At 41.4% G+C, this 27,799-nt stretch overlaps 1 long non-coding RNA gene across 3 annotated transcripts; it reads left to right on the top strand.

The window, feature by feature from the left end:
- LOC307224547 lies at positions 1 to 25,080 on the top strand. 3 transcript variants are annotated; one of them, XR_013842635.1, is made up of 4 exons: positions 25 to 50; positions 16,235 to 16,266; positions 17,763 to 17,898; positions 24,932 to 25,080. It is a non-coding gene; the product is annotated as an uncharacterized lncRNA (long non-coding RNA). The 3 variants fall into 3 exon arrangements; XR_013842633.1 differs by lacking the exon at positions 16,235 to 16,266 and having other exon boundaries at positions 1 to 50; XR_013842634.1 differs by lacking the exon at positions 16,235 to 16,266 and having other exon boundaries at positions 3 to 50; positions 17,781 to 17,898.
- The last annotated feature ends 2,719 nt before the right edge of the window (positions 25,081 to 27,799 follow it).

Genomic DNA, 27,799 nt, shown 5'->3' with positions numbered 1-27,799 from the left:
AGCAACTCCCAAATGCTGGCAGATGAAATCCAAATTTGTTCTGGCAAAAGGTAAGTCAACCAATGAGATTTAATCTCATTGGATCAATGACCCATCTAGTTCAGCATCCTGTTCTAACAGTGGCCAACCTGATGCCTATGGAAAGCTTGCAAGTGGGATATGAGCACAACAGCACTTTGTCCACCTGTGATTTTCAATAATTGGCATACTGCTTCTGATAGTGAAGGTAGAACATAGCCATTGTGGCTAGTTACTGCTAATAGCCTTGTCCTCCATAGATATTGTTACAAAAGTTGGACACCATTTCCACTCTCTGCTGAGCTGTAGCAAGATTCCAGGGGGTCCCAGGCATTCACCAAGACTTTGTGCTTCTTCAGAGAATTGAAGATGTGGCGGAGACTGTCGTAGTTTTAAGAAATATGGTTTATTCACCTATTTGCACCTTCAGTCTGCATGGAGTCAAGATCTTACAGCATGGTCATTTCAAGAAGGGCTTGTTCCCCACAGCAATGCAACACCGGAGGCATCTCTCCCAGCCAGTCTTCAGGCTGCCTGCCCAAAATGGATCTCAGTCTTTGTTCTCCTCCTTCTTGCCAGCACACCTTGCCAATGACTCTCTTTTCCTGTCACCTTACATCCAGTTATCCTTGGCAACCTTCTGTCTGCTCAGGCCCAAGATTCCTCCTAGATGGGCCATCAACACCTTTCGTCATGTTAATGCCTCTATCCCAGGAGAGGCCCTGGCTTGGAAAGGAAGCTTAGCCTGTATTTTTCCAATGGCCTGTTATCTTCCCTTCTATACTCCAAACAATCAAAACCCTACCATTTATTAATTTCTAGGCCCCCCCCCAAAAAAAACACACCTCACAACAATATAAACAATGACAATTAATGGTTCGTAAGCAATTAGGTTGCATTCCTAACCATGTCTATTTAGAAGTAAATCTCATCGAATTCTATTTTAGATGGGGTTAGGATTGCAGCCTTGGTTAGCACATGGGGACAACTGCTTCTTTCTATGCTTTCTCCCCACCTTCTCTGCTTCGCCGCTCCATCCTCTTCCAGTAATGCCACAGTATGACATATTCAACCGTTCCTTAACAGTGGAAAACTTTCCCTTCTCTTCTTCAAAACTTCCCTACCCAGCCAGATTGCCTCATTCACTGCTATAGCAGCCTATGAATTAGGACTTAGGTTCTTATAAATTAGGACTTATGTTTTCTGAATAAAACTGCCCTGACCTGGTCAAATTCAATACGACTCTGTATTTGTCCGCTATAACTTTTTTCAGTAAAACACTAAAGCAAAAAATAACAGGACTATATGAATTAAAATTATGTATATGCCTGTGCCTTTGCATTCTACAGTGGACAAATTCTTTCCTTATCTGTCCGATGCTGGCAAATAATTTTATGAATTGACATTTTGTGACACTTCAACTTGAGAATGGTGTGGGATACTGTAATTTCCCCCTGTTACTACTAATGCATAATGATTTTGACTTTAAAAGGGTCAGACTTTTTAAGTTTAGAAGTCTGAAATACTATATGCCTGCAAGATGTTTCTGTGCACAATAATTTGGTGTGCCAAATGGAGAAATGCACTTCTTAGCCACCAGTCATGTACAATGAACCATGTGCTCTGCAAATGGCTATTGTGATTCAAAATGGCTATCACACACATAGACATTAAGCGATGTACAGAGATAAGCCATTGAAATCCATTAGGCAGTCCAAGAAACTGTTGCAAAATACTCCTTACCAAATACCATAGAAGAAAGCTTTTCATTTATGGATACTATATTAATTAAAATTTGTTATATGGTCTTACATATTTTTACTGCTGTCAGAATTTCCTGGTGGCAGTGAGACAGGGATATATCCATTCCAATAACTGAGGTGAGGCCTTACGCTTCCTGAAAATGTAGGAATTAGAAACTTGAGAAGCTGCCTTATCTAGAGTCACACCATAGGTCCATCTAGGCAGTTTGAACACATAACACCAAACCTGGCCTGATTGCACTGACTACCAGTTAGTTTCCAGGCTCAATTCAAAATGCTGGTTTTGATTTATAAAGCCTATAAATGGCCCCAATACCTCTCTGTATGCCTTTCCTCATATAAACAAGCTCAGACCCTGCCACCACCTTAGGCTCTTCTGTATGAGCTCCTCCATGGGAGATTTGGAGAGTGTAGGCCAGAAAATTGGACACCTAAAATGGCATCCTGGGGAAAAATTTGATGTCCAAAATTTCCTGTACTTGTTTTGTTTGGTGGTTTTTTTTGTGGGGGGTTTTCTGCTGAGCAGCGGAAGGAATGCCCCCCTTATGTGGAAGACCCAAAGTGTGCTTGCCCCATCCTGAAGTCCTTCTGGTAAGCAACTGCGAACAACCTGCTGGGAAGCTAGCACAGTGGCTCTGCCCCACCCAACCACCTTTTTCTGCCCCAAGGTCCATCAACTGAAGCCAGAAGTGAAATCATGACTCAGGCAGGTGGAATTAAGGAGCAAGATGCAACTGAACACCTACTCAACCCAGGAACTTGTGATCAAGCTCATGGGTCCTTTCATGCAAGAAGTCCTTGCTGGTTTTCTCCTAAGCATTCTCTTTCAGCAGCCTAATTTATGGAATTGTTATTGTTATCCTGCTGAGAGTCAGAAACCATTACAAGTTACCCAGTGACCCAACAATAGATTCTGATCTACTATCTGGCCACCACTGGCAGACTCTGGGTTTAATCTCTGGCATCTCCAGGTAGAACTGAAAGACTCTGAAGAGCTGCTTCGAATCCACACAGACAATACTGAACTAGATGGGTTTTCCTTATGCAAAGCATGTGCTCTGGCATCAAAATGCAACCTACCTTGCAACAAAACCAATGTTTAAGCAATGTAAGAACTATTTTTCCATAACTGTCAATGATAAAGAACTTGGCCCTCAATATAGAAATTAATTGGAACAGGGGCCTAGTCACTACCTTATCAGATCTGTGGCAGCAGATGAATTGTACCATTTTGGGAGAGGCATGCTATAAACAATAAGTATTTATAGCAAGCCTTAAATATAACGTTGATGCCTGTGTACAGATTCTGTAATTGAACATCAGAGCTCTTTTATTTTTAGAACTAAAATGCAAAGACATGGCAAAGTTTCATGACTCTAGAGTAATACAGGACTTCAGCAATCAGCTACAGGGTCACGTACAGTAACTTTAATTTCACCTGTTGAGTGCTTGCGTGAATGTTTAAGGGCCCCAGAGGACATGAGAAACCATGGAAGAGAAACACAATCCCTGTGAAGATGAGGAAAATATTGAAGAACAGCCAGGCAGGATCATAAATAACATGAAAGACGGGCTCTGCTCTCTAATGCTCTCATAAAGAGTTCTCTCAAAACTCTTTTTGGCTCAGCCATGTGAAGGGCTGTGCTGATGGGCATTGTATGAGGCGCATGCAACAGCACATGTCACACCCAGCAAACCACACCCAGATTGTTGCTTGGGGAAGCATTAGGCTAAACCATGTTGTTTTTGTTAGCCTTAAAGGCCATATCTGGCCTGGGTCATTTCCAGGCCAGCCAGGGCGATGGAAACTTTTCCGCACTGCTATCATGCACCTCTCCTGCACACTGCTCCAGCATTAATGTGAGAAATTAAATTGAGAGTGTCTAGCTCTGCCTTGAAGTATCAACCAAAAGGAGAAAGAGTCAGCTTAGTTTTCAGTAGTGGTCAGAGTGGACTAGGACCTGGTAAACCAGAATTCAAATCCTCACTCAGCTATTAGGCCCAACTTCACAAGTTTGTTGTTGTTTATAATAACAAGCTTATTATAAAGAATATGGGACATATCTAGGTAAAAAAAATGCATAGAATTGTCATGTAAAAATATTGCAGACTCTCATGGGTCTGCATTTGCACAGAAAAGTTGAGTATAGATTTTAGTATGAATGAATGAAGAAGCAAACAAACATTCTTTGATATGAATATTATAGTCTTACAGAATCACAGAACTGCTTTTGGTTTTAAAACAGCTGTGGAAAACCCTTCAGGGGCTGACAAATGAGGGAAGGATGAATCTGACAGGCTTGGCTTCTCTGTGTTTCATACTTTTCCAATCCTGAATTCAGTTTTCCCCTTTCCCCCAGCACTTTTTGGGGAAAGGGGTTAATGTCTGCATGAATATTTTTGTACATTTCTCCCAAAATATGTACATGTTTTGATGCTCAGTTTTCTCAAGCAATTTTCCCTAATGCATTTTGTATGTTTTTCTCACTAATATACAGTTGTTTGTACACACTTTCTCCTCATACATGTTTTTAGGTAAACATTTTTTGGGGTTGGAGAGCAAATTTTGAATAGTTGCTGAGTTTTAACTGTGTGTTGGTTCATGGTGTACAAATTAGGTAGGTTCCTATTGATGCAAATGAAAATAATGCCTCTTTCACCCCCAGTGTAAATTCACATAAGGGGGAAAATATGCTGGGATGGGGAACCTGGATCAGTAGGCAAAATATTACACAGAGAATCACTTCTCAGGCCTGTTTCACTCTCAGATTCTCGCATCACAGAATTGCTTCTCTTTTTAAGAGCAGACGTGTCTGTATTTTATGCACATGTGGAAATCACATGTGGTAGCCCCTCAGAACTACGCGCACCTTGTGACAGTGAGAGCTAACTTTACTATGAAAATGATACAAAACCTTGCCAAAGTTACAGGTATTTTTGTTTCAAAATAAGGGAGGGGCTGAAGTTTAGAAACCTTCCTAAGATATAACATAAATGGAGCCTTTAAGCTTCCTAAAAGCGAACGTGAACTGTAGATTTGCTCAGCATGTGATTTTCACTATCAAAAGCTTAAAAAATAATAATACTTAGGTAATTTAATCAGAAGCACTGAACTGTACTTTTTTAAAAGTTACCCATTGATAGGATATGCTTCTTGACTCTAAATATGTTTTGGATTTATCTGAGGTTTGAAATAATTGGACCGGCTCTTAATTGTGCCAGCACAAAAAAAGCTGGAATTATTTTTACTGCTTCAGAAAACTCTTAAAGTAATTTTACTATATGGCTGACTTACTTGACATTCTTTAAATGCTGTAAGAAAGAGAAGAATTAATCATGTGATTTATTTTATTTTATTTTTTTGGCTAAATAAAGGCCAAATCATGCTTCCAGGCCAAAAACACGGCACTACTTCTGGCATTCTGGTTATTATGATCAATGCTATGGTAAAAGGCAAGGTGATGTGAGAAGGAACAGCACATCTTATTTTTCAGCTGTTCCCCATAGAAAGCATGTGTTCCACATTTCCCTTCATTTTTTGAATCTGAGGGTTTGTTCACACATTCTATCAATGTTTATTTTCTCTGTGTGATCATGAACACTATCACATGGAGAAACTTTAGTGTAAACCAGTCATTTACACAAACCAACAGTTTCTGTGTTTGCAGTAGCTCGGCTGAAAAATACAGTCTTGATCACTGAAATGACTGTAGCTATCCTAATGTAATCAGCTGGTCGGCCCTCCCTAGCATTCTGCAGAAGGACATGGCTGCCTCAGACATTAGAGGTTGAGGGGCAGGGAATGAACAGAGCAGTGTGTGCCAAGCAGCCTGCCCTATGCTTCTAAACTAGCCAATTTTGTGCTCAGATGTAATGGAGGGCATTGTCTCATTGCCAATACTGAAGTAAGTTTCAACTGCCAGTCTAAACTTAAAAAGTCAGCTTTTGTACATGGGAAGGCACCAACTTGTCCATTAGCTTAGATACAAGGGCTTTTTTGGAGAAGAAGAAATGAGCAGTTTGGGGGGAAAATGTTGTGCAGTTGGAAAGCTGATGTGCCGTTTGAAGAATGGAGGGAAGAGAATTAGCTTCGTTAGGTATATGTGTCTGCTAAGCACCTAAATGAAAGGCAATGTGAGAGCCAGTGTGCTGTAGTGGTTAAAAGGCGGTAGTCTCGTAATCTGGGGAACCGGGTTCGTGCCTCCGCTCCTCCACATGCAGCTGCTGGGTGACCTTGGGCCAGTCACACTTCTTTGAAGTCTCTCAGCCCCACTCACCTCACAGAGTGTTTGTTGTGGGGGAGGAAGAGAAAGGAGAATGTTAGCCGCTTTGAGACTCCTTTGGGTAGTGATAAAGCAGGATATCGAATCCAAACTCCTCCTCCTCCTCCTCCTCCTCTTCTTCTTCTTCTTCTTCTTCTTCTTCTCAGTGTCAGGGACAGCATGTACACAAATTACATGAGGATAAAAAGCACCAGTTTCCATACTTAAAATAAACTGTCCAAACCATATCAAGCATCTTTTTTAAAAAAAACCTAGAACCTCCTCTTCTTCACTTTCATCTTTGGGCAGCATCCTGAAATAAAGAGTGAATCTTTAAAGTACTCTTTTGTGTGTTGCGCCTGCTAGTTACTGAACCAAGGTGGATTCATAAATGAATTGTTGTGTTATAGTAGGTATTAGGTAAGACTGACCCCAATAGAGAAACTACCAGTACTATAGAAATATTCTACTCAGACTACTATAAAAACTTTTCTTTCCTTGGTACAATATGTTCAACATTTAACCTTTTTTAATGCTTGGTTTTGTCCTGTGCCATCTATGTATGTTTCAAAGTTCATTCTTTCTAGTAAGTATAAAAACACATGAAAACTCCCTAGGGGTATTGTGTGTCCAGCAAAGCATTTCATCAGTGATATGGACCAAATAAGAGGAAGAGCTAAAGGCACCAGCTGAATGACCTGTTTCCTATCTTTCATATGTAGCTTCCAGCTGTTTAAGATGTTGAAGGGACTCACTGATCTTGGAAGATGCACTCTCTGTCCTTTGAGTATACTAGTGAATAAACAGGATAATAGAAACTGCAAAAGACTATGGGGCTCTGTGGTAGTGAATTGCATTGGTCAGCTGTTTCTGTAAACATTTCTTTTACAATGTATTAATTTAATCAAGCAACTCCTATTTATTGCCATAAGAAACTGGACAAGCAGCTGTTTCCTATTCACTTATTCCAAACGATTCATGATTTTATGCAGGTTTATCATATCCCTCATCCTACACCTATGTAAAAAAAAAAAGTCATCGTCTTTTATCTTCTCCACATGTGGAACATGGTTGCTGTTGAGTTTTGTGTTTTTCCCCTTTTCCAGTTCTACTACATCATTTTCATTTCAGGTGGGGTTACTAGATTTAGATAGCAGACAATTGTGGTTACACCACTGACATGTTATTTCCTGAGTCCTCCCCACCCCTTTCAAATGTTCTGTTTCCCTTTTAATAATTTTGTCTGACCCCCTGCCTTTATGTCTTTGGTGGGCTGAGTTGCAACACCACCATTGTGTACGCACCATTAGCACTATTTTATTACCTTTGTCCTTCATTCATAGGGACGCGGGTGGCGCTGTGGTCTAAACCACGGAGCCTAGGGCTTGCCAATCAGAAGGTCGGCAGCTCAAATCCTCATGATGGGGTGAGCTCCTGTTGCTCAGTCCCAGCTCCTGCCCACCTAGCAGTTCGAAAGCATGTCAAATTGCAAGTAGATAAACAGGTACCAATCTGGCAGGAAGGTAAATGGCATTTCCGTGGCTGCTCTGGTTTCACCAGAAGCGGCTTAGTCATGCTGGCCACATGACCTGGAAGCTGTCTTCAGACAAACGCCGGCTCCTCGGCCTATAGAGTGAGATGAGTGCCTCAAGCCCCGAGTCGTAAGGGGTACCTTTACCTTTACCTTCATTCATAATTTTGAACAAATATGATGAATATTACATGGCATCACATGTTGTAATGCCCAGGTTGCTAGTGTTGTGAGGCCCTTTCATAATTACGCAAAACCTTGTTTAGATGTAATTGTGTTCAGTGGTTTCATATTATTTACATTAACCTGCCACCAGTAGTCATTGGAGGACATTGCTGAATTACTTGACTCAATTGCTTGAAAAACTTAAGGATTTAAAATAAAATAACAAGAGACTTTGGCCAGGAAACCTTGTCAATTTATAGTTCTCCTCCCTATAAAACAGATGAATTTAGTACATTTACTGGGTTGTAAGACAAACAAATGTGGTTACCTCAGTATAAATGAAAGCTTTAATGAGGCAGCCCTTGCTTGAGTGTTTTAGAAAGTGTTCCAAGATTTTATTCATGAATGGACTTTCTTTGCTTATTCATGTAAAGTTGTTGACCCTTCAAGCTTGTGTCTGCACAGCCTGCATGGTCAAGGGCCCTGTTATATGTACAGCAATCCAAGTGAATGAGAGCTATGTAAATGTATTCTGGAAAACATTCAGATGAAGGGTGGATTATGTCTTACTTCATGAAATATATGCATTTGCATTTGCACAGGATGTGACTTAGCCATGAAAGGGGTGGAACAGAATGCTAAACTTCTAATGTTGACATCAACCTTAGGGTTGTGTGCACTTGGAAGTGTGCCCCACTGATTTCAATGGAAAGTATTTGCGAAGAAGGATACTTTTGAGTGCAGCCTTAAAGAATGATATACAAAAGTTCTGTACTGCACTGAGTTGACACTGCTCTCTGCCGCACCAGAACAGGTTGCCGGGTTGTGGCAAATTCCTGGTATAGATGCAGTTCAGAGGCTGCCTAGATGAGATGTCACTGAAGATGAAATGAGACGCGCTGGATTCATTTGTATTTTTAGAAAGATGAACAGAAAAAACTCCTTAGCAACAGATGCACAATATGTATTCAAAGACTGACTAAATTTTGTATAATTAGATGTTCAGATACCCTGCATATTTCATGTTATATTTGTCTTCTTTAAGTAAGTGGTGGGGAACCTCAGGCCTGGAGGCAGAATATGGCCTCCAGGCCTCTCTGTCTGCCCTCATAACTATCCCTGGGCTGTATCCCTCACTGACCTTGCTTTACCCCACAGACATTTTTGCCTGGCTAGAATGTGCCATCGAACTCTGTTAATGCCTAATGCTTGTCTGGATAAAAGACACATATGGCTGAGTGAGTCTGGGCAGAAACTAGCTTACTGTACTAAGGTAATATTTAGACTCATTGGCCTCTGGCTCCACCCACCACTGACATGTGACCCTCCAAAGGTTGGCCAAAAGTGAATGTGCTCCTAGGACTCAGAAACTTTCCCTGCTTAGCACAGTGGCTATCAAAATGATTTCTGCACTGGGTTTCAGTCTCTGGGTTTCAATTCTCTGGGTTTCTATTCCCATATAATTGCTTCCCCTATTCATTCATTTATTTTCAGTGCCCTCCCGCAAGAGCACAATTACAATTATGCAGGAAGATTTTTATTTTTATTTTTATTTTTAAAGCAAAAAAAATAATCATCTCTAGTATTCCAATTTGAAACTGGACTCTGGGCACCGTCCATCCTATTTAAAATGCCTCCTGAAAGCAACAGTTTCCATCAGCCTGTTCATCCTTTTGCAGTGCTGCTGTTGGTATCACTTTGACACATTTCACCATTAATTGCTGGTGCCCGCTTTTAATTGCTTTAATTGCTTAAAAAGCTCACCACTGTACAGTTCATTTTAAAATCAAGTTTTGATTCATAAATCCAAAGCATTCTGTACACCCAGATGAACAGTACATATGAAAGGCACACATTCTCCTTCACTCTTGAGTTCTAGGATTTGTATATGCCCCAGATGCATTAATATAATCTAGATTTCTTTCCCTTGTCATAGAACTGAAAATTATTAACTACTTCACATGAAGAAACGTTTCAGCCCAAATCCTCCCTCACGTGTTCCATTTTACAGAGCTGTTGTGTCATTCAGGTTCATATATTCAAACTATCCCAAAATGAGAGTTTAAGGGAACCACATATCCTTGCATAAAACAAAACAACATAACCTCAATAGAAATTAAACCAGATCCAAATAAAATATCATGCATGCGCACAAAACACCTTGATTCCTACTATGACGGCATGCCTAGCATGGGACTAATTATTCTTGGGTGTGTGTGGAAAGGTATTGCATCTAACTCACCATTTGTCTCTCTACCTTAGAGACCATCTACATGTAACTTTAACTACAGTGGTACCTCGGGTTACATATGCTTCAGGTTACAGACTCTGCTAACCCAGAAATATTACCTCGGGTTAAGAACTTTGCTTCAGGATGAGAACAGAAATCACGCAGCAGCGGCACGGCGACAGCGGGAGGCCCCATTAGCTAAAGTGGTGCTTCAGGTTAAGAACAGTTTCAGGTTAAGAACGGACCTCCGGGACGAATTAAGTACTTAACCAGAGGTACCGCTGTATATGGAAGCTTGCTTCCGAGTGGTGATTCCCCACATCTGAGTGTAATATCTCATTCAGTGGACTATGTGAATGCTCCTGACCACAGGGAAGTTCCCTGACCCCATTCACATGTTGAAAATACACGTGAAGGGGTTGTGCAGTTGTGCTGACCTGCTGGGCCCCCTTAACAATAACATTATGTGCCAGCATTTGACAGCTGTGTAAAGGGAACTTCATGCCTGTGCCAATGTATGCATGTGGGGCTTACAACATGCAAGGGGAAAATCCCGATTGGTTCAGAAAAATCTCAACCCTAAACCTCTGTTTAAAACTTTCCTCTTCAGTTTTCATTTGAGCTTCTCTCTCCTTTTGATAGACAATATGAAATCAAGCCCAGACCTTATTCTACTTAATCTTTAGAAGTCAGATTGTGTGAAAAGCAAAAATGGACTCTGCTGTGAAAGCCTGCAGCCATGTATACATGTACACATGAAAGTAGGCATGGGGTGAGAAACTCAATTTTGTTTATATTTTCCTGAGAAACTGCATAATATGCATAATGCATATTATGCATAATATGCATTTCTTGACTCAAAATGCAAGCCAAAACATAGCTATCCTTTCAAACCTGCACCTTTCTGAATTTTGCAATGCAGTTCATCAGCCAATGTATACAAAAATGTGTATATTGAGGGAAAGAATTGTGGAAAACACATACAAAATGCATTGCATTAGGGATACAGAGAGAGAGAGAGAGAGAGAGAGAGAGAGAGAGAGAGAGATGTTTTCATTAGAAGAAATTCTTACTAAAATGCTGACAAATTTACATAGGGAAGTGCAGATTGTTGAAGATATGTAGAAAACAAATTTAAGACTGAAAAAATGAGAAACCGAGTGAAATTGAACTTGACAGATTCATTCATCCCTAGTGCATATAAACTGTTTCTATTCTAAACTGTTATTGATTTAACTTGATCCCAAAATGTATTTGCTTTAAAACTTTGTATAAAGCAAACAAGGAACTGAGTTTAAGGAAAACGGTAAGAATATATTTTTTCACATTGTGATTTGTTTGCATTTTTTTTCAGGGAAATATAAGTCCTGAAAACTGTTGTGTAAGCTTACATTTTGTGTTATTTTGTACAGCTTTACAAACCAGTGCTGCAGTTACTTTGCACAATATGAAGATGGGATTACTGGAGCAAGTTGACTTGTATTTTTGGTATATTCCAATACTGACCATTTTACTAAACATTTTGAAACAGTTGCTTAGAAACAACATAATGGCCCAGATCCAGAGAAATGTCTACGCACATTAAATTCAACAGGACTTACTTTTGGGTAGACCTGTATAGGATTACACTGTAAATTGTGTTTAAGTCACAATGGAATAGAAATACAACTTGCTTTCTCTGGGCTGAACTCAACATGTATGAAGAAGGACTGAGTCACATTGTTTAGTTTGAAAAGTTCACATCTTCCAATCAGATTGTGATGTCCTTCCCAAAGTGTGAGTTAAGTAAAAGATCATGCAACCAGATGTTAAACTAGAGGCCCTAATGGAAAATGCTGCCTTTTTTGTTTTTTAAGGGGGAAAATACACATTTCTTAGAAATAGGAAAACAATTAAGCAATCACATATTTTTATTTTCTGAAACAAAGGAAGATATAATAGTCAGTTTCTGTGTGTTTTTCTCCAGATTAAAAAAAAAAGTATTTGTAATAATTCCAGGAAAGTATTATCTTTATTTTAGTTTGCCTTAAATAATTATATTGGAGCAATTCCATTGATGTCAATGCCTCTATCCTGTGGCTGCAATCCTGTGCACATTTATCTTGGACTCGGGGAGTAAATCCAACTAAACCAAATGGGGCTTACATCTGAGTAAATACTAAGAATTGTTTTGTAAAGGTTTGACTATTGTCAAATATAAAAAATATGTGACTTCAGGGTCTGAACAAGATTTTTTATAATAAATAATAAAAAAAACTATTATTATTGACATTTTACTCTGGATGGTGGAATTTCTTTTTAGGTCATGTAACTGTAGTTCAAAATTTGACGGAAAGGACCGTAAAGGGGGAGATGGTCCATGCCTAGTGGTATAAACATTGTGATACATTTACAAAGTTCTTAAAGATGCTGAACATTAGAATATGCTTAATCTGGATAGCACTGAAAGTAGACTCTTTTGTTATTGGAAAACGTGTTCTCAGATGCATTTGAAAAGGAAAAACTCATGCAGTGGTCCTCCTCACATTATCTTTAGTGGAAAACTGAACACTTGGAAGGGTGTTTTGGTAAAATATGTTAATTTTTCCAAATACACAAATTTTCCAAATAGCCAGTTTGTTTGCTATTTGGGAACTTACAAACTGGCTGTTGCTAGCCAAGCGGTGGGAAAGACACAGTTTGCATGGCCATCTCATACTGTGGAGGGGAAAATGTATTTCAAGAAGCAAATGGAAAATAAGACTGAGGATTTGATTCTCTCCCTTTTTCAAGCCTGCACAGTGAGTACAATTAGTGCTGCAATTAGATGTGACTTGTGGGATGAAGGGGGGAAAGAATACTGGAAATAGGAATGTGGGCCAAATTATATAGTTTTCTGCTACACTGACACAAATCCTGTGATCTTGAAAAGGACTGTATCAAGGAAGACAGAGAAAAACTTGGTATGTGACATGTTTTTGTCTATGGTGTATGTGTATGTCTGTCTGTATGCTTGAATCTACCCTCATTTGTGCAATGTACCTGAAATCAATTTAAATTTACATAACATGCCAGTTTGCAGATTAAAAGAAACATTAAATGCTTACACACTGCTGTTGTGTTTTTCATTTCCATATTAATGGTTCCAAAATGTCATTCAGCATATTCTCTCACTTTTCCTCGCCACCCCTCTGGTGATAGGAAAGTTTCCTTGTCTCACTAATTGTGTAAGTCTAAAAGCAAATTTTACTTTCTTGGGCTCCATGATCTCTGCAGATGGTGACAGCAGCCATGAAATTAAAAGACGCCTGCTTCTTGGGAGGAAGGCGATGGCAAACCTAGACAGCGTCTTAAAAAGCAGAGACATCACCTTGCCAACAAAGGTCCGTATAGTAAAAGCTATGGTTTTCCCCATAGTGATGTATGGAAGTGAAAGCTGGACCATAAAGAAGGCTGATCGCTGAAGAATTGATGCTTTTGAATTATGGTGCTGGAGGAAACTCTTGAGAGTCCCATGGACTGCAAGAAGATCCAACCTCTCCATTCTGAAGGAAATCAGCCCTGAGTGCTCACTGGAAGGACAGATCCTGAAGCTGAGACTCCAATACTTTGGCCACCTCATGAGAAGTGAAGACTCCCTGGAAAAGACCCTGATGTTGGGAAAGATGGAGGGCACAAGGAGAAGGGGACGACAGAGGACGAGATGGTTGGATAGTGTTCTCGAAGCTACCAGTATGAGTTTGACTAAACTGTGGGAGGCAGTGGAAGACAGAAGTGCCTGGCGTGCTCTGGTCCATGGGGTCACAAAGAGTCGGACATGACTAAACGACTAAACAACAACAATAAAAGCAAATGTCATTTTTGCAGGGGTGGGTGTGTGAAAATCAACAGACTGGAACACTGAGAACTAGAATTTCCATAGAGTAGTGCTTCAGTCCAGAGAAGAAAGATACCAAAAGGGCATTTTCATGGCTGGAGCTGATGTTGTCTCTGTTCATTAAATTGGAAAACATTATTACAAAGCAGTAGGGTAAAGAATTTCAATAACATCATTCCTTCTATTTGCCATGTTCAGTGGTTGAGTGCTTATCCTTATGCAGAAAAAAAATGCTATCATCCACACACAAGAGGAACATAGATGTGTGCTTGGAAGAACCTCATCTGAGGACCACAGGCTAACTTAGGGGTTACAGAAGAGGCTGTGTAGTATATCTCCATGAATCTCCCAGGTTCCCCATCAATCACCATGTAGATTCAGTTGCCACTCCATTGGTTTCTGTATGTGAAACCATAGGGGTGCTTCCTTTGTTCCCTCAGCCAGTAAAATATCTTGGTAAAACCCATTATTAATTTTACAACTGAGAAGGAAATTTAATTAAAACTTTTACTTTATGTTTAAGTTGTTTGAAAAGGTCAGTGAAAAAGCACTCCAGTGTGGTATAGTGGTTAAGAGCGGTAGATTCGTAATCTGGGGAACCGGGTTCACGTCTCTACTCCTCCACATGCAGCTGCTGGGTGACCTTGGGCTAGTCACACTTCTTTGAAGTCTCTCAGCCCCACTCACCTCACAGAGTGTTTGTTGTGGGGGAGGAAGGGAAAAGAGAATGTTAGCCGCTTTGAGACTCCTTCCGGTAGTGATAAAGCGGGATATCAAATCCAAACTCCTCTTCTTCTTCTTCTTCTTCTTCTTCTTCTTCTTCTTCTTCTTCTTCTTCTTCTTCTTCTTCTTCGTGTGATGTGAAAAAAATGAAAATTAAGATTTATTTTTTTAAAAAAAAAAAGACGTTCGCTATCTATGTGCAGGAGACCTTTTTCTACAGAGAAACATTCAGTAATGTGAACTCCCACCTTTAGGTATAGTTTCAAAGCAACTTAGACTATTCTTACAGAAAGTATAACACCATTTACTGGAGGAAGAAGAAGAGTTTGGATTTGATATCCCGCCTTTCACTCCCTTTAAGAGTCCACCACTCTTAACCACTACACCACACTGACTCACAACACATCAACCACGTTGCTTAAAAATATCAAATTCTTACAATTCACTCTAGAAAACCTGTTCACATATTACCATGAGATCTTGGGGGTTATAAGCACAATCTTCTTGACACATATAATCCAAAAACAGTTGCCACACATTATAGAAAAGATAGGGATTAGAATTCCCTTTGGTTGTATGAATCTGGCACATCAGCTTTTCTGGACAGGGCTATTGTCCATGCTCTGGAGTACCATGCTTCAATGTTCAAGCCCAAGGCAGTGCACCATCGCATGACTATTTCCATATGTGCCACTGTGAGGAGGAACATCATAAGTTCTTTATGAGCAGTTGGTGGAGTTGACATGTCCTTTACTCCAAGTAAAGTGAGTTGAGGGAAAACTTGGAGGTCCATTTTGTATATTAAACTCAATTCCTGAAATACCAGAACACCAAATGGGCAAACACATTTTCAAAACCACCGCAACTAATAACTAACATGTCTGATACACACATAGAATCTGTCTTACATTGATTTCTACATGCAATAATTTGAAAATAGAGAGAGAGCAGGAATGAACAACCTTTTTGAAGATCAAGGGCTGCATTTCCTTAGGAGAAAGTGGCTAGGGGGTCCCCAAGCCAAAAAGGGGGAGGATCCACTCTCTATCTCACACACACACACACACTTGCTCACCCCCTCCATCAGCCCACCTACTGCATGGTTCCTCAGCCTCTGCTTGCCTCTGCACAGCCTCTCCCATTTATTCATTCATCATCAACATCAGTTCTTCTTCTTTCCTCTAAAATACCTTTCAGTCATGTGAGCATTACCTGGATATTTTACATTCCAGTTTCTCTGGTTGGCGTGGCTTTGAAGTACTAAATAGAATACATCTAAACAGAACTGATACAGTTTCATTTCAATGTATGCCTGCAGTTCAGATGACTTACAGTAATGCTAATAATCACATGTGCATAAAAGGAAGGTTCATTTTAAATTCATGCCATTCACATTATGCTGATGAGGCTTTTCTATTTTGGATAAGCTGCATTCTCTCTTCCTCTCCCTTCTGCTTTCTTTAGCGGTTAGTCTCTGTCATTGGCTCATCGCTGCCATTCTGCAACATGACAACTTCATTTGTACTTTATAAGTTCCCAACCCTAACTGAGAAAGTCTGCTCTGTGATGTTTGGGAAAAATGGTACATGTTGTGGCTTTCATCGTTTTGGAAATGATTCCAGCTGAAGTTTTACTTCCCAAAAGTGGGACTCGTTTTAACTGCTCATAAAATTCTCTCCACAACAGCTAGCTGCAGAGAAATTCTCCTGTTGTTTTTGGTAAGTTCACAAAGCCTCTGGAAAACACCTTTCAGTCATGTGACTAGCAGTCAAGAGCTATACATAAAAAGGCGGGGGGACCCAAATCCTCATTAATTTCCATGTACTGCTCTAGCTGCCTTCTTCGTAGTAAGATTTTGCCTCTTCCTCCCTTATTTTAAACAGAGGCACTGGTGGTAGAGTACACTAAGCCCAGCAAATGTCAAGCTTTGCTTTTAAATTATTGGTATTTAAGGGAGGCATAATACCATTAAGTCTAAAGCTATTAAGATTTTCCTAGTGAAAACACACAGGGCCATTTTATGCCGTTCTGACAGCGGGCTTTAAATAAGCCCCACTGTGCGGATGTTGTAGCTTTTTCTATTTCCCAGGGAGAAAATGTCAGGAGAGTTGTGGTGATGGCACTTGGTTTGTATAAGACTAATAAAAGGATTGAGATGTAGGCATGTTTCTCCAGTTCTGGATTCCCGCCCCCCTCCGTGGTCAGAACTTTGAAGTTTTTTAAAAGCTTTGTTCTCTTCCTCTTTGCCAGGCTAATAAAAAGAATTATTATTACTACCACATTTGTGTCTCTTGGATTTTTTTTGATTTTTTATTTGGCTAATGCAAGTACTTTTACAACATAATTGCGCCGAAAAAGAGCAATTAGAATTAAAGGAGCCTTGGCCAATAAGTACAGCACTTATTGCAATTATACTAGTAACATAGGAAACCTGAAAGCCTACTTGAATTACCCAAATGATACTTTAAAGAGAGAGAGAGAGAGAGAGAGAGAGAGAGAGAGAGAGAAGAATTGCTTTTAAACTTAACAAAACTCTTAATTGGTGGGGGAAGGGTGGTTGATATGAATCTGTGGTAACCAGATTTGCAGTCTGAACTGTTCGTCTGCCACACTGTTGGCCATCAAAGAAGGCCTGTCTCACCAAGCTTTCTATTTTCACAACAGGATATCTGGTTTCTTTTATGAGGATACAGCTAGGTTAATTTGGTTTAGTGGTTTGCTGGAGGTAAGCATGCTCTTCACAGCGCAAACACCAAAATCCCCCCCTCAAAGCAGTTTCCTGCTAATAGCCAAGGTCTGATTGGCAGTTTTGCATTGTAAAGTGTGATTTGGTTGGATAAATATGTTTAGTCTAGTAAGCACTTTAGTGATTGAGTGTCTGTTAATGGATAAAGGTGGATTACGGTGAAACCTCTACAGGCTGTCATTGAGCACTTTAGAGATGTGAGATGTCAGAAAGGCAAGGGAGGCAAATTAATGGGGAACTGTGACCAAACTCGGCAAAACTCGGACCATATTTTAAACATTGGGTGGTGCTAATTTTTGCATAGTTTTGAAGTCATAATCTCACCGGAGGACCCACAGCCCGACTGAACTTCCCAATCTGGCCTTACATTGCTGGATTGTGTCTGGAAATGTAGAGAGAGAATTTAAAGGCAGTTTTCATCACTGCATGAATGTAACTAGGATGACTGTTTATGCTTCCTTTTAATAGATTCTCCTTTTCCACAAGAATTATAGATCCAGAGAACATGGCAGATTTCCCTTACTTCCGCTGCCTCTCCCCTGGAGTTCCCTCTTGTTGCTCAACTCCAGACTTCCAACCTCAGGTGCAAAAGGTCCGTTTTAAGGTATGTATATTGGAATGTAATTACTTTTGGGAGGGCATTTCCTTTCTGCCCACAATAAAGAGAGTGTGGTGCTAAAATGTTAAGAGTAAGCATATTGAATTTAAATAGCTGAAATTGATTCCTCCCTCCCTTTTTTTCTTTTTTAATTTATGGGTAATATCCAACTAAGTTGCACTCAAGAATAGTACTTTAATCGATGGAATCAAGTTGCTCAAGTCCACTGATTTCAGTTAGTCTACTCTGAGTAGGACTAGTGTGGTTTTTACTTCTGGAAATAAAAAAATAAAAATTATTAGAGTATTTCTGAGCCAAGTCATTAAAAACAACAACATGGCAGTGTACAATAAAATCATTAAACTATTTTGAAAATAATAAAATACAGAGCAAGGGACTAACAGCGGATCCAATTATTTATCTGAAAATGCTTGGTGGAACAGTCATGTTTTGGGCAGCCAGTGAAATATCAGAATTGTGATTGCCTGTCTGATTTTGACAGAAACGTTGTTTCAAAGTACTGGTGCCACCATGCCAAAGGCCTTAGTTTGCATAGAAACAAAACAAAGATGTGATAATTGGGAAACAGAAGGGCTTCTCCAGATGATCTGGCTGGTATGGAAGGGAAAAGATGGTCCTTCAGGTAACCCAGTTGTAGGTCATTCAGGGCTTTATATGCCAACAGAAATATCTTGAACTCAGTTGATGATGTACTGGCAGAGCAGTTTTCAGTACCAATGTAATATGTCCATGTGGAGTAGCTCTAGCAAAAAGCTAGTCTGCCGATTTCTGCACTAGCTGCAATTGCCAAACAAACCTCAGTTATGCTTTTTGTTATTGTTATTACAGAGTACAGTAATTCTAAACATTTTATTTCATATACAATGTTTATATGCAGCTTGATTATAATAAAACCTATAAGCAATTTTTCCCCACAAAAGCCCTTTGATTTTCAGAGGTCATTTCCCCTATGTACATAGGGTTGCAGCCTGCATTAATTATATATGAGAATTGATAAAAAATATAGTTATACAAATATCCAGTTTTCCCCAAAACTTTATTCAAAAACTTTATTCAACTTTAAATGGAGTAGGCCCATTGAGATTAATAGCCATTAATAGTTTAAGTCCATTAATTTCAGTGCAACTTCTCTAAAATGTGTTGAATACAACCCAATAGGCAGATTCAGCTACCCTGTTCCACTAGCAGAAGCCAGCGTAAGGACTACTGCTAGCACAATGGCCTTCCCTCCCCTCCACACCACCACTTCCCCCAGATTCACTCTGGAGGGATGGGGGAACCCCCAGAAGAGCATACAAGAGGAGGAAATGGGAGGTTGTTCCAACAGGCGAGCAGAAATACATGCACCTACAGAACAACCTCCTTAGCTCTTGTACGTTGAATTCCATCCTATGTTTTTCACCTGGAACATGGTTTTCCTATAGAGGCATCCTCAGAGCATCTTACTGATCTGAAGGCAAAAGTGGTGTGTTCTGTGTGAGGACCAGGGCCTGTCACTGCTGTGCATATAAATAAGCCCTTAGAGACAAATTAGCAGCTATTCTGGTTTGGATACAAGCAACCAGTGACTGGCTAGGGACACGGGTGGCGCTGTGGGTAAAACCTCAGTGCCTAGGACTTGCCGATCGTATGGTTGGCGGTTCGAATCCCCGCGGCGGGGTGAGCTCTCGTCTTTCGGTCCCAGCTCCTGCCCACCTAGCAGTTCAAAAGCACCCCTAAGTGCAAGTAGATAAATAGGTACCGCTTTATAGCGGGAAGGTAAACGGCGTTTCCGTGTGCTGCGCTGGTGCTGGCTCGCCAGAGCAGCTTCGTCACGCTGGCCACGTGACCCGGAAGTGTCTCCGGACAGCGCTGGCCCCCGGCCTCTTAAGTGAGATGAGCGCACAACCCTAGAGTCGGACATGACTGGCCCGTACGGGCAGGAGTACCTTTACCTTTAACCAGTGACTGACAGTAAAGTTTCTGCCTAAATGTACTGCTCCTAAGACTGGACTGTAAGTAAGAAGCCTATCTTAACAACTTGTAACACATACACACACATGTGCACACACACACACCATCAAGATTGTTTCAATATGACAGCTTTAAATCTTTCAAGAAAGTTGATGTTTAAAACATGTTTGGCTATGAGAGAAGCCAAATTCTGAAATATGTCTTATTTTGATAGTAGGCTTAAGGAAATATATGATGGGAGAACGTACTGGCCTTCATATATATGCAATTATGAATGAGCAAAAAGATATGAAGATAGCATGCAATGAGATATGAAAGGAGGAAATGATAGGTTTTTTATTTTTATGATACAACTCATTAAGTCATTTTTTTTCTACTGCTAGTAATCCTGTAGGAGGCATACAACATTTAGAAATAAAATGAGTAAAATGCAATTAATATATAAAACATTTTATTAAACACTGCATACCACATAATCATCATCATAATCATCATCTCACTTCTTTGGAGGGGAAAATCAAACTGGACATCTTCCTTCAATTAATGCCCACCCCAGTTCACCTTCTCTCCTCTCCAACTTCCCCCATTGCTAACTTTTCACACACAATCATCTTCTCCTGTCATCCAAGCCACAGGCATGTCTCCTCCTTTTGGAACTGGGCTGGTCCTTGAACTGCTACATGGCTGTTCCCCCTTGTGCCCATGCCATGGAAAGAGGGAATGGCTGAAGAAAGGAGAGCTCCACACTCACATCTGGGGCCTCCATCTGTTAGTAATAAATATATTTAACCTGTGCAGCATTTACTACATCTGATACAGTATTTTCTTGCCCTCACAAGCTATGGTGATATAGGAAGGTGCTACCCCACCCAGCCGGGACACGGGTGGCACTGTGGGTTAAACCACAGAGCCTAGGACTTGCCAATCAGAAGGTTGGCGGTTCAAATCCACGCGACAGGGTGAGCTCCCGTTGTTCGGTCCCTGCTCCTGCCAACCTAGCAGTTCAAAGTGCAAGTAGATAAATAGGTACCGCTCCGGCAGGAAGGTAAACGGCGTTTCCATGTGCTGCTCTGGTTTGCCAGAAGTGGCTTAGTCATGCTGGCCACATGACCCGGAAGCTGTACGCCGGCTCCCTCGGCCAATAAAGCGAGATGAGTGCCGCAACCCCAGAGTCGGTCACGACTGGACCAAATGGTCAGGGGTCCCTTTACCTTTACCTTTACCCCACCCACCCAGCCACCGCCCCACCCCAATCAAAGTCTCTCTTACCTTGGTTGTGTGGCAGAAAAGCAGCAGTGACAATGGGGGGTTCCAGTGAGATCTTGCTGAAAATCGCTGGTGGTGCTGGCTCCACTTCTCTGCTGGTGGCAGAAGTGGCAGGGTAGGTAGGATGTCCATCAACCCTCCTCATGGGCAGGGCAGCCCTGGATGCCAGGTTTGAGATGGTGTGACTTATTCGGGGTGACTCAAAGGGCTTCTCTGTCTCATTTCCATGCCTCCAGAGCAAGTAACCATTACATCACATTGGCTCCCACAGCAAGACTCCCAATCACCCAGGCAGCCAGGGCTTCTAGTTGTCCCTATGACTTTTTAAAATGTTGTCTTCTTATATTGTTCCCAGTCTTCCAGCTGGGTTGGGGAATAGTTCAACTAAGCTAGAAGAGTTCTATGAAGTCTTAGAAGATAGGATGCCAGTCAACAGGTGATAGTTCAGCAGTGTGTCAGCAAAGTTAACACAAATTTAGAAAGCCAAGCGTTGTCCAGGAAGTTACAGCCTTCCCCAGCCTAGTGTCCTACAGATGTTTTGGACTACAACTCCCATCACTGACTGTTAGCATGCCCAATAGTCAGGGCTTATGGGAGCTGTAGTCCAGAATGTCTCAAGTGCTGCAAGCTGGGGAGCCTTATATTAGACCAAGGAGGTTTTCCAACAGCTTGTTGCACCTGCAGAGATTTCTCTGTTCTGAAGGTTCTTCAGATTTCGGTATCTGTTGCCCTTACTATCTCTATTCCTGGCTGATCCTGGGACTGTCATAGATTGCCTACAGAACTTGTGTTATGAGTGAGTGGTTGCTGAACAACTCCAGGCACGCCTGGAAGAAGCGGACCATCTGGATCCCTTCCAGTCGGGATTCAGGCCTCATCATGGAACTGAAACTGCCTTGGTCGCACTGGTTGATGATCTCCGGTGGGCTAGGGACAAAGGTGAGAGCTGTTTCCTAGTTCTGCTGGATCTCTCAGCGGCGTTTGATACCATCGACCATAACATCCTTCTGGACCGTCTTGAGGGGCTGGGAGCTGGGGGCACTGTCATACAGTGGTTCCGCTCCTTCCTCCTGGGCCGTGTTCAGAAAGTGGTGGGGGGGGATGAGTGTTCAGACCCCTGGGCTCTCACTTGTGGGGTGCCTCAGGGTTCTGTCCTCTCCCCCATGCTTTTCAACATTTACATGCAGCCACTGGGAGAGATCATCAGGAGGTTTGGGCTGGGTGTTCATCAGTATGCGGATAATACCCAGCTCTACCTCTCTTTTAAATCAGAACCAGTGAAGGCGGTGAAGGGCCTGTGTGAGTGTCTGGAGGTGGTTGGAGGATGGATGGCAGCTAACAGATTGAGGTTGAATCCTGACAAGACAGAAGTACTGTTTTTGGGGGACAGGAGGCGGGCAGGTGTGGAGCATTCCCTGGTCCTGAATGGGGTAACTGTGCCCCTGAAGGACTAGGTGCGCAGCCTGGGAGTCATTTTGGACTCACAGCTGTCCATGGAGGCACAGGTCAAATCTGTATCCAGGGCAGCTGTTTACCAGCTCCATCTGGTACGTAGGCTGAGACCCTATCTGCCTGCAGACTGTCTCGCCAGAGTGGTGCATGCTCTGGTTATCTCCCGCTTGGACTACTGCAATGCACTCTACGTGGGGCTACCTTTGAAGGTGACCCAGAAACTACAACTAATCCAGAATGCGGCAGCTAGACTGGTGACTGGGAGCGGCCGCCGAGACCATATAACACCGGTCTTGAAAGACCTACATTGGTCCCCGCCCTGTGGAACGCCCTCCCATCAGATGTCAAAGTGATAAACAACTACCTGACATTCAGAAGACATCTGAAGGCAGCCCTGTTCAGGGAAGTTTTTAATATGTGACATTTTAGTGTATTTTTCATCTTTGTTGGAAGCCGCCCAGAGTGGCTGGGGAAACCCAGCCAGATGGGCGGGGTACAAATAATAAATTATTATTATTATTATTATTATTATTATTATTATTATGAGATGACTGGTAAATGCAGATAAGAAATGAATACACATACATACACACACACACACACACACACACACACACACACACACAGTGTTAATTAAAGTCTCTTTAACCTTGTCTTCCTTTCTCTTTGATCCCCTTTACAAGAACAATATCTCACATTTCACTTTTACAATCACTTAGGTGTACAAAGCCTTTGGAAACGGGACTAGAGATAGAGAAACGTTGCTTATGCAGCCATCTGGTGTGCTTTTTTATCACATTTTTAAAGGGCACTGGAACCACTAGATGGGCATGCTATTAAGTACTCATCCACTTATCAAGAGGAAGCAGCTGCCAGGCTGATAGCGAGCCCTTTCTTATAAACAAACTCATTTGAGTATGAATATTATATTTGTGTCTTTAAGCTGACTTCACTATGCAGATAATAATATTCCAAAGGAATAGAATAGGTGGCAAAGTTAGCAAATGAATTCAAAACACCTTGACAGCATTGGATACAGCCCAGTGTCTTCTCAGATTCAGCCAGTCCTCAACTAGGGTCTTCTGTAATGATCAATAGCCATTTGTACCAGCCCTCCCTTGACAGCAATAGAAAAACAGCTGTTTCCACCTGGGAACTGTATGGAAGTTCTTTACAACTGTACAATAATAAACAGTGGGAAAGCTCAGCCCAGTTTAGAGCTCCTTTTGTTTGCACACTTTCACTATCTTTGCATTTGTTAGACTGTAATTTTCCTTGCAATTGTATTTTATCAGGCTATTGTTTGTGTAGCTTTAGATTCTGCTGCAAACATATCTCAAATAAATGCCCAATTATATACCTCCCCCGCTTTCTTTTTGCATTTGCAAGTACATCGTTACCAACTACTGAAGGCAGCTTGCATTTAGACAGAGTGCTCTTTAAGCAGCAAAGAATTACCCCTCCCTGGGAGGAAAAAAAGTGTAAATGCATAACATGATTTACCAGTTGTACGGCTCTAGGGTCTCAAATTCCCATAAATATAAGTGACAAATTATCAATAAATCATTCCTGGGCCTACCATATTGCACCAATGTTTATTGAAATCCTCTACTAATAAATATGAGAGTCACCTTTCCTAGCTGTACCCCGAGAAACAAAGATGACAGCAATTACAAACAGACATGAAAAATGAAAAATATGACTTTTGCAAGTAACAATTCTTCCCAGGCCTCCTTGGTCCAATTGACCTGTTCTAGAAGAATACTTTATTCCACAAACACTGCACCAAATTGATACTATCAACAAAATTGCAAGCCATATAGTTTTGAAAGGGGAAGTTCTAACAGGTAACTCCTGACCTTGAGAGGATTAATTCCCTTCCTTTTTTTATTATTAGTTGCAGATAATCTGTTTCAGGACCAAAAGGACTGTGTCTAAATAGCTGCTAATACTGTGCTGCATGATTTATGCTTTGAAATTCCAGTGTCACCACCATTAATCCCACAAAATTAAGTGGCAAGTGGAACAAACAGACGTGGCAATGTTCAGGGCTCAGTTATTACCCCTGTTATATTGAAATGTGGCATTATGGGCTGCGTGTCATAAATTTCCCGCCTGACAATATACCCAAACACATTTGGGTTTAAGTGTTGCTTACCTTGGATAAACAATGATGTATTGAATTGTCGAAGCAGGATCTGGCCCTTTATTCAATCCCACCCTGCACCTTCATGCACACATCTCAAGAATTTCTTGAAATACAGATTTTCTCGTTTCTGAATCTGATATAAATAACAATTAATATGTTAAGGACATCCTTTTATTTTAACTCTCTTTTCTTTTACAGGACAATACCTCAAGGGTATTGATAACAAAGATTCCCACCTTCAAGCAACTGAACCATGCTAGCTTTTAGTTGTGCTTTTTTGCAGTTGTAAAGCAGCTCCTCACACCACCTGCATTAATAGATAAAAAGTATCCTGTTAATTTGTAACACACAGGTCTAATTCACAAACAGATACTGAAAGTCAAGTTTTGGTGATGCTCCTCAGAAATTATTGAATGGTTATAAACAAATGAAAATAAAAAGACCCTTAATCACTTTATATTTTAATAAAAAAATTAAAAATTGTCCAGTGGCACCTTAGAGACCAGCTAAGTTTGTTCTGGGTATAAGCTTTTGTGTGCATGCATACTTCTTCAGATACACCAATACACTTATAGCTACACTTATATTTTAAATGAATGATACACAGATAAACAGCATGTACACTTAACGCAAGCAGATAGTGAAGACCAACTGTCAATTGCACACCCACCCACGCAACACCCCCATACCCCTCAACTATCCATTGGGACATCCCATTTTGGTTGGGGGTCACGTGACTCACGCAGGTCACGTGACTCACGCAGGAGAACAGCCCTGGAAGACGGGCACTTGCTTTTCCACTGCAACATATTGGAGAGTAGGCTCCTCCTCAAAATGCACAATCCAGTTACCCATATTTACTGTCAGTTCATGATCAAATTTGCCTCGCTATATAGCTAGAAGCTACAGGCCACCAGCTCCCCACATGATTTTGATAAGCATAAACAACTACTTCTATGTGGCAAGCAGTCACTTGTAGTAATCTCCTAGACCTCAGACTGGGGGCCAAATGCAACCCACAAATCCTTTGGGACTCTCTCCAGGCCACACCTCTCAGCAGCCCTCCTCCATGCCTTCCTTCAGTGCTTTTGCCTGCTTGAATTCTGTTCCTGAATGGTGATGATGCCTCTTGCTTCCTGGGATGGAGAGATAAGAGAGGGGTGAGAGAGTGTGTAGAAACTAGCCAATGCTTTCACTTGCTGCCCCATCCAGTTTTGCCTCTGGCCACCACCACTCGAATGAGGCTCTTGGAATGTGTTCCTCAGGCTGAAAAAGCTCATTCACCTCTCCCTTAAGTTTAAGCCTACAGCCAGGTCTAGAACACATGCTTTGTGTTTTAAAGGACAAATGAAAAACAAGAACATAATGGAGCTCCATAAATTCTCCTTAGTGTGTTGCTTGCCTCCCTCCCTGCCAATGTTGTATTCCCAGCTTGCATGTAGTCACACCATCCTCATGAATTTTGGGGGAGCCACATCACCTCACCCTCCAAGGCCAGTCTTTGGCATGTTTATCAGAAAGTGTCCTATACCGTTTTATTCCTTATTTTAGAGTGTGAGGAGATAACAGCAACACAGCAGCCTCTTAATGAGCTGACATAAATCCAGTCTAGTCTGGAACCGTTTCCCCCCTCACTATTTTTAGCCATATGGCTCTGCTCCCAAGCAATACTCACTGAGTTCACAGCTTAGTGGGGGCTCAACAGCAAGGTGAACTGCATATTGATTATTACCCAGAGCGACGTGAAGCTTGTGTCATGCATATACTAATGGGAGATAAAAACTCCTTATACCTTTAAACTTATCTTCATAAAACTTGGCAGGAGGTTAATTCCAGAAGGATCTGAGTTTTCTAAACAGTTTGGTTTAAAAGTTCAAAGGATTAAAGGATTAATTTGGGGGCCAGAGAGGCTAAGTCATTTCCTTATATATTTGTTTGACAAATGTTCTCATAAGCCAATGAAACACTCAGCACTTGTCCCCATAATGCTGATGTATTATGGTAGGGCATGGTCTAGCTAATAGAGCATTTTGAGAGATGAGGGGTTAAATGTCCCAGAGCTGGTCACTGGGAATGGCCTATACTAAGCTTCGGGAGCCCACCCTGGATTGCAATCCAGATACCAAATCCCCATGGTTCTTGGTTGTCTTATCCCTATCCCTCCAAATCAGTAGTTGCCACACTTGGCCCTCTGGCTGTTCTTGGACAACACTCCCACCATCCCTAGCTAACAGGACCAGTGGTAAGGGATGATGGCAATTGTAGTCCCAAAACAGCTGGAGGGCCAAGTTTGGCCACCACTCCTGCAAATGCTATGGAGACTCAAAAGCAAGACATGTAATACTGCTTGCCTCCCTTTCATCCACACCAGGGATGGGGAAACCTGTGGCCCTTCAGGCTGTGGTTGGATTCCCATTGCCTCAGACAGCATGGGCCAGGGTCAGGAATGATGGGAGTTGGGGTCCAGCAACTTCTCAAGGTTCTCATGGGTTCCTTGCACCTGTCCAACACCCTGCTTCCCTGAGTTGCAGGTGCTTGTCTCACCAACCTACTCACAGTGCCAGTTTCTCCATATATTCCTAAAACTCCCAAATCACTCCTTTGATTTCATTCTTCAGTTCTCTTCCTCCTCCTCTCTCCCTCTTCTTCTCTGCACAGTCAGGATGATGTGTGGTTAGGTATGTGTAACAAATTGCATGTTGCTGCACACAGTCTAGACACAGCAGAGCCAATGTAAGTGTTGAGTATTGTCAGATACCTGCTGAAGCTCCCTTTGAGGGGACCCAACCTCTGATCCTCAGATCCTTCTGGTCTTGCTACTCCTGGAGCTCCTCCTTGCTTTCACTGTCAATTCAATTGCATGAACTGCCTTGAACTCAGATGTATTTGTGAAAAATGCAGGATATAAATAAACGTATGTCTATGATTTAACGAGGGAGTTGCCTCAGGTGGCAGCTTCCAGGCACCATAGAAGGTTGACAAATTGCCAGCTATTTGAGTCTTATATTTTTTACTGTGGAATCACTTGGATTTTTTGCTTCGGGTCTTTCTTTCATATTCATTTTG

This window comes from Podarcis cretensis, assembly GCF_951804945.1.
Source record: "Podarcis cretensis genome assembly, chromosome: 9".
NCBI lineage: Eukaryota > Metazoa > Chordata > Lepidosauria > Squamata > Lacertidae > Podarcis > Podarcis cretensis.
The sequence above is the reverse complement of the archived record's forward strand: the minus strand, read 5'-3'. Positions and strand labels throughout refer to the sequence as shown.